This window comes from Elephantulus edwardii, unplaced genomic scaffold (genome assembly GCF_000299155.1).
Source record: "Elephantulus edwardii isolate Elephantulus edwardi_28Jun2011 unplaced genomic scaffold, EleEdw1.0 scaffold00013, whole genome shotgun sequence".
Lineage (NCBI taxonomy): Eukaryota > Metazoa > Chordata > Mammalia > Macroscelidea > Macroscelididae > Elephantulus > Elephantulus edwardii.
The window spans coordinates 28,662,479-28,670,352 of NW_006399763.1; the positions used below are offsets into that span (position 1 = coordinate 28,662,479).

At 42.0% G+C, this 7,874-nt stretch overlaps 1 pseudogene; it reads left to right on the forward strand.

The window, feature by feature from the left end:
- Window positions 1–819: 819 nt before the first annotated feature.
- Window positions 820–5,497, forward strand: LOC102856109 (annotated as a pseudogene).
- The last annotated feature ends 2,377 nt before the right edge of the window (window positions 5,498–7,874 follow it).

Genomic DNA, 7,874 nt, shown 5'->3' on the forward strand with positions numbered 1-7,874 from the left:
TTCTGATTACTAGATATACATTCAAGACCTGAATAATGAATAAGGATAACAGAAAAAAGAATTGACACCTTTGAACTATGGTGGTGGACAAGAGCACTGAACATCCCATGGACGACCAAGAAAACAAATGGAAATGTCATCCTTTTTCATTGTTCAGATCTCAGATTCATTGTAAATAATCAGGAAGACTGTGGCCTGAAGCAGATGCACTTTAGTCCTCAAAGTGACATCATTACTCCTCAATAACTTGGAGGTGTCCCTAACTACAGATTTATCCAGTGCAATGTACCTCCTTATTTCCTCACTGCTGATACCAAGGGTGTTGTGGATCCCAGTAAGATGAAACTGCTGACATTTTCCATCTCCATCAGTCGTGACACTGGCTATCTGTCCAGTGGTAAGAATCTTTGTTTTCCTGACATTGAGATGTAATCCATTCCAAAGCCTGCATATCCTGATCCTTTGTAATAAGTGCTCCAAGTTCTCCTCACTTTCACTGAGGAAAGTTGTGTCAAATGCCTAATGCAGGTTACTGATGTTTCTTCCTTTAATCCTGGATGCCAAACTCCTCTTCATAGGATCCAGCTTCAGGGATAATTTATTCAGCACACAGATTGAATAGATACGGAGAGAGAATACAACCCTGACACACTCCATTCTCCATTCTCTCTCTCTCTCTCTCTCTCTTTCTCTCTCTCTATCTCTATTTATATCATATTGAATCCGGCTTAATATCTTCTTACAGATATTAAAGTGTTAATTTTAAAAGTATATTTTTGAATAAAATGCTTAATTTAATGTATTAAAGGTAGGGTGATGATGGAGATAAAGACCCTCAACCAGGTACATTGATACAGTGACTGCAGCAATTGCCTTGAGTGAGTGGAGATTGTGAGGATGGCGCAGGGTAGGACAAGGTTCAGATCTGTTTTTCATGTTCTCACCATGAATAACACTCCATAGTACCTAAGAACAAAAAAAAAATCACAGTTTTAATCCTAATCTTTTTAAAAAATATTCAGCCATGCATAAGCATTTTCAATCCATCAGGGATGTATTTTGTCTCCATACCTTTTCAATCTGTATGCAAAACAGATCATCCGAGATGCTGGCCTATAAGAGGAGAAATGTGTCATCAGATTGGAGGAAGAATCATCAACAACCTGCGTTATGCGGATGACACAACCCTGCTTGCTGAAACTGAGGAGGACCTGAAGCCCTTGCTACAGAAAGTCAAGGACTGCAACCTTCAATATGGATTGAAGCTCAACATCAAGAAAACAAAGATTCTCACCACTGGGCCAATTTGCAGCCTCAGTATGGATGGTAAAGAGATTGAGATAGTTAATAGTTTTGGTTTACTTAGTTCCACAGTCAACACTCTTTGTAACAGCAGCCAGGAAATCTAATTGCATTGGGAGAGTCAGCTGTGAGGGACCTCTTGAGAGTACTGAAGAACAATGACATCAGGCTGGAGACTAAGGTGCACCTGATCCAGGCTATAGTCTCTGCAATTATGTGCTATGCATCTGGGAGCTGGACAGTGAGTAGGGTTGATAGAAAGATAATTGATGCCTTTGAGCTATAGTGCTGGAAAAGAGTGTTGAATATACCATGCACTACCAGGAGAACAAACAGATTTGTCCTGGAGAGGGTGAAGGCAGAATGCTCCTTGGAGTCAAGGATTCTGAAGCTTCGTCTGACATACTTTGAGCATGTTGCAAAGAGGGACTGGTTGTTGGAGAGGGACATCATGTTTGGGAGAGTGGAGGGACAGTGTAGGAGAGGAAGACCCTCAATGAGATGGATCAACTGACTCTGTGAGTGGAGTGGTGGGAATGAGTGTGTTTGAGACAGCGAGGTTGGCACAGGATAGAACAGCGTTTAGGGTTCTTATAAATAGGATTGCTATGAGTCACAAGTGACTTGATGGCACATAACAACGACAACAACAATTCTTACTCAAACTCATAGCAAAGATCATGACCTAGAGCAGTTGCACTTTAATTTCTAAACTGACATCATAGCTCTTAAGCACTCTAAAGAGGTTCCTGGCAGCAGATTTTCTCAATGCAATTCATCTTTTGATTTCCTGGCTGCTGGTGTCAAAAGTATTAGTTGCAGATTGACAAAATGAAATTATTAACAATCTCAATCTCTTCTCCTTCTATCACGGTACTGTCTACTGGCCCAGTGGGAAGAATCTTCATTTTCTTGATGTTGCGTTGAAATCCATGTTAAAGACTGGAGTCCTTAACCTTCCTCAGCAAATGCTTCAGGTCATCCTCATTTCATCATTTGCTTCATATTGTCAGACACAGTGAGATTGGCTCAGGATAGGACTGGTTTCAAAACTATTGTTCTTAGAGTTATAGTCTATCGATGGCACATAATAACAACAATAAACTGATTGATTTTTTTAATTGAGATTTTAATGTAAGTTTATAGAGAACTTGGATTTCCATTCATTCATTGTTGCACATTTTCCTCCCTGCCCCCTTCCCCTTAGTTCACTTTTTTCTTTGGAAAAAAAAATTCTTCCATTGTTATACAGTCATCAACCTCTCCTCTACCCTCAGTCCCCTTTAGCATACAGCTCTTATTCTGGACTCCTATCATGCCAATAATACCTAGTCATATATTCCTTCTGTATAGTTCTCTCTTTTGTCTGTTTCAATGCCGTGTATATTGTTTATGTCCTCTTTCCTTAGTTTCCCCCCAATCTCTATGTCAGTCTTGTTTTATAACAGTGGCATTATACATTATTTGTCTTTTTGTGACTGAGATATTTCACTCAGCACAATGATTGGTTTTTAAAAGAGACTGACTAACAAACCAGCTTTTAGCACCTGTGTGCCCCTAAGGGATGGGCCATGTGGAGAGCTACCCAGAGGGCAGCAGGCTGGCTTTCAAAGATGCTTTCAACGGGGTCCCTGAAAGGAACCATGGAAGGTCATTGTCTCAGTGTTAATGACTGAAGACATAAAGTTGATCTGAAGTGGAGAAAGCCTGGAAACCCTGGAAATCAATCACACCATGGCACATAAGGACCAAAGACCAGGGAAAAAAATGTTGAAGGAAGCAAAATCCATGACATGTTCTGAATATGACACCCCAGATGTTCTGGCAGCTGTTGAAGCAAGTGACACAGCTGGTCATTGACACTGAGGAATGCCTCAAAGGGATGATCTACCTCCTCTTTGAGAAGGATATTTCAAAGGCCAGCTTCACTCTGGCCTGTGTCAACATGTGCCGCTGCCTCATGGTGCTAAATGTACCCACTATAGAAAAGCCAAGAATGACTGTGATCCTCCAAAAATTGTTGTTGAATCTATGTCAGAAAGAGTTTTAGAAAAACAAAAATTACGATGAGGTTTTTGAGAAGCAGCAGAAGTAAATGAACGAAGGCACTATGGCAGAAGAACAAGGTTGCCTGAAGGAATAGTTGAATGAGGCTCCAGATATAGCCCAGTGACACTCTCTTGGTAATATCATGGTTTTTTTAGGGGAATTGTTTAAGTGGAAGATGGTAACCAAGGTGATAATGCAAGACTGTGTTGCTAAACTACTCAAGAACCCTAATTATGAATCTTTCAAATGTCTGTGTCATCTGTTTACTGCAATTGTCAAAGACTTTCATTTTGAGAAAGCCAAGACTTCACCAAATGGGGGAGAAAACCTAACCCCCAAAACAAAACAAAGCAAAAACATCAAAGAAAGGAAGACATTGCCCTGAATCCCCTTTATGCTGCAAGATGTGCTGGATCTGTAACAGTGTAATTGAGTGCCAACGCTGAGGGGACCAGGGTCCCAAGGCCATTGACCAAATCCACAAGAAGCTGAGATGAAGGAACATCTGGAGCACATCAACACACAGCAGTTTATGGCAAAGAGCAAGTAACAAGCTACAAGGTGGCCATCCAGGCCCACCCATCAGCCGTGGTCTTCCACTTGTGGACAAAGGTGGTTGGAAAACAGTCCCTAAGATGACAGAGTCTGGCTCTATCAATTAAAGGATATCAGCTTTTTGTACTTTGGAGGGTGACTGAGATGGCACATGGGCAGCAACGGAGGATCAGGAGCCAAGCCTTCCACTTCTTAGCCCGTCAGCAAACAGAACCCACAGAAAACACAGGTAACAGGCATGTTGCACAAATGAGTAGCTTGAGCCAGGAATGAGGAGAGAAAGCTAGGGACTGAGAAGACCTCTAGAGTGGAGTGAATGAGGAAGTGACCTGGGAGACCTGTTCGATCATGCACTGGCTCCTGTCACCAAGGGGAACTTCAGCAAGGAAGTGTAAGAATGCAGTAGAGAACAGTTTACCCAGCTCAAGAGCCTATGCAAGGCAGCCAGCCTCCTGGAGGATCTGGACCTTCCAGTGGGATACTCTAAAGCAAAAGACCACCTTGCCACCAGTGAGCCCTTTGTAGGCTGTGCTCTGTGAGGAAGAGTTGGAGAAGAAATCCAAGGCCAACATTGAAGAGTAGCTTGATCTCAGTGACATGAAGGAGACAGTACAATGAGTGCAAGAGCTGGCTTCCCCCTCCTTGCTATTCAACTTTTTTCAATACAGCATAGAGTCTACACTGTAGTACAGTACCATGCCCAGGAGCATATGGACGGTGGCTGCACCAGTGCTCAGTGCTGGGCACCTCTGCACACCTCAGTACAACCAAGGGCTGTGTGAAATCTTGGGCTTGGCGGAGTACATGGAAATGATGTCCCACATATGTGGCCCTATCTGGCACAACTGATAACACCCATTCTGCAGGAAGGTGGCATGCCCATGTGGGGAGCTGTTTGGGGGATATTACAAAGCCTCTATAAGAGATCTAAATGAAGATCCTGGGACTCCGATGCAAAAGCATGGGCTCCTAAAGGTAGGGATGTTGTGGTGCTAGACTGGACTCATGTGCAAGGAATTTCTCCCGGAAGATTTGGACATCAGTGCATTAATCACTAAACAGAAGGTGGGGTGTAACCTAGAAGAGGAGTTGGAGGCCCACAGAGGGATCTCCTCTCATGGGAGCTGAATAGGCAGCTGGAGAAACTGCAGAAGGAGAGCAGTAATGAGCTGGAGCGTGAGTGGGTAGAGGCTACCCTGAGCAAGCAGTAAGTAGCATCCAACATATTAGGTAGAGCTTTCGTGATGACTGTCTGCTAGTCAGCAATTATTTCTGAGAGTCCCCTCTGAGTGAATGTTGAAGTGCTGAAAACATTAGCGAAACTGCTACAGAAGAAATATCGATGAACAGAAGGAATTGCAGATGCTCTACGCCCTTAAGGCCCTTACAGTGAGCTTAGAACAGCCTGTCAACCTGATTTGGGCATTGTTTCCTATGCTGTAAGATGAGGACATGGTCAAAGAGGACCACTTTTATAGCTGGTGGAGTAACAAGGACCCAGATGAGAAGCAGGTAAAAGGTGTGGCCCTCAAATCTATCACAGCCTTCGTCAAGGCTCCATGAAGCTGAGGAAGAGTACAATCACAACTGAGGGCTGGAAGGACCTGAGACTTTCAGCCCCATGGACACGAGCATGGTTTGGCCCGCTGCCTGGACTGCAGGGGCTGGTAGTGGGGGCAGCAGTGGGTGCCTGTAGTGTCATGTGTCTCAGCTAATTAAGTGGCTTAAGAGGCAGGATGCTTGGGCTGCCTGGGGGTCCCCATCCAGGATTCTGCCAAGTGTCGCTTTCTTCCCCCTGGGGCACAGAGTTGGGTTTTGTTGATTTGTTAGTTTGTTTGTTTGCTTGCTTGTTTGTTCTTTTTAAAGAGACTAAGATATCTAGAAAGTTTATAATATGATATAACCCTGGAGATAGTGAATCTTTTCAACAATTAAACCCTGGACACAAAGAGAAGCAAAATCTAAATGAAAGAAAAAGATAATATCTAAAATTTTAGTTTATAACATTTTTCCCCACTGTACTCTCTATGTAAGTAAACTTCATGATTAACAGAAGTCTACGTTAGGACTACTATTAAAGAATATCAGCAATGCAAGCAGAGGCCCATGCTTTCTGAACTTGAGAGGAATCAGATGTTTTGAAATTGAGTTAGATGGGATGTCCAGATAAATGGTCTGAAGTGGAGAAAGTGCTACTGATAAAAAGCTCCAAAAACTAAAGTTGAGTTCTTGTGGGTCTTGGGCTGGATTCTTATTTGTTTATGCACTGAATGAAACGCTATAAAATACTATAAACAGCAACTATTGAGTATTTATAAACATCTCCTGGAACTTAAGTATGATAGGGAAATATTTGGTTTCTCAAACGCAGAGTGAGTAAACCACATTGAATACCTTAGTCATTTAGTAAAGACCATAAACCTTTCGCCCCCCTACCCCCCCAAAAAAATGGCTTAGAAGTAGGGCTAAACTAATCCCAGCATCAAGACTTATGTAGATCTTTTTTTTTTATTATTTTTTGTGCATGTACCGTCAAATCAGATCTGACTGGTACAGGAGGAAATTATCCCTCCTTCTCCGGCAGAGCATCTGGTGGATTCGAACCATGTACCTTTGGGATTGCAATACAGCTTCTTGCCACTAGGCCACCAGAGCTCCCAAAAATATGGAACGCTTCACGAATTTGCGTGTCATCCTTGCGCAGGGGCCATGCTAATCTTCTCTGTATCATTCCAATTTTAGTATATGTGCTGCCGAAGCGAGCACGTAGATCTTTTTTTAACAAAGCTATTCAACAAGTCTTGAATAAATCGATCTAGTCTACAAATTATCTGCTTTCTAGAACAAAGCCCAATTAACTTCATATTTAAATTTGCAAATATATATATAGTTATAACTATATATATAACTATAACTAGATAACTATAACTAGATAACTAGATAACTGTATAACTAACTATATAACTGTATAACTAACTATATAACTATATAACTAACTATATAACTATATAACTATATACCTATATAAATGTATATATATGTGTGTGTATATATATATATTTTTTTTTTGTTTGGTTTTAATTGCCATCAAGTCAAGCAACCCTCAGCAAAATACCTTAACCCTGTTCTATAACTATCGTTGTTTATCTAAGTTAATAGAGTTTCCAGAGGCATGTTGTTTAGGAACTGGATGCCACACCTGTTTCCAAACCTGTGTTAAACTGGGAGCTCCACAAATGCTGTTCATCATAGGTAACTATTGTGGCATTTGACACACCAGTGGTACAGGGTTCAGTGTCACAGCAACCCCAAGTTACCTCTGTATAGGAAACTGACAAATACTATACCACTTAGAAAACTGTTCCTCCAAAATATAATAACACCCTATTAAAACAAGCTTGGAAGCAGGAGCGGCATCCATTTCCATAACAGCTTGCCTCTGGAAACCCTGTGAACCTGGAGAAAGGATGGAAGTTATACAGGTGTCCAGGGCTTTCGTTCATAGGGTCACTATGAGGCACCTACAACTTGAAGGTACTTAAAAAAAAAAAAAACAACAAAAGGTGTGAGGGCCACAAGTCCTCAGCCTCAACTGACTTTTAAATACAAAGGCTCTCCACCAGGTCCTTTTGACACTGAACAAGTTGTTGTTGTTAAGTGCTGTCAAGTAGCAGGAGACTTGTAGCAACACTATGGAGAGTCCTCAACGCTTGGGTGTCTCTTATCCTCTCTCCAGGTTCATAGGGTTTCAGGAGGCAAGCTATTACAGAAGTGAATGCCACTCCTCCTTTCAAGCTTGTTTTAATCAGGGAGCTCCACCCCACTTTCTGTCCCCATTGGGTAACCAACCATTAACTCATTTGATACATCAGTGGCACAGTGTTCAGCCTCACAGCAACCACAAGTAACTGCTGTATGGTAACTTGTACACCGGGGCTATACGACCTAGACAAATGTAAAAAAAAAAA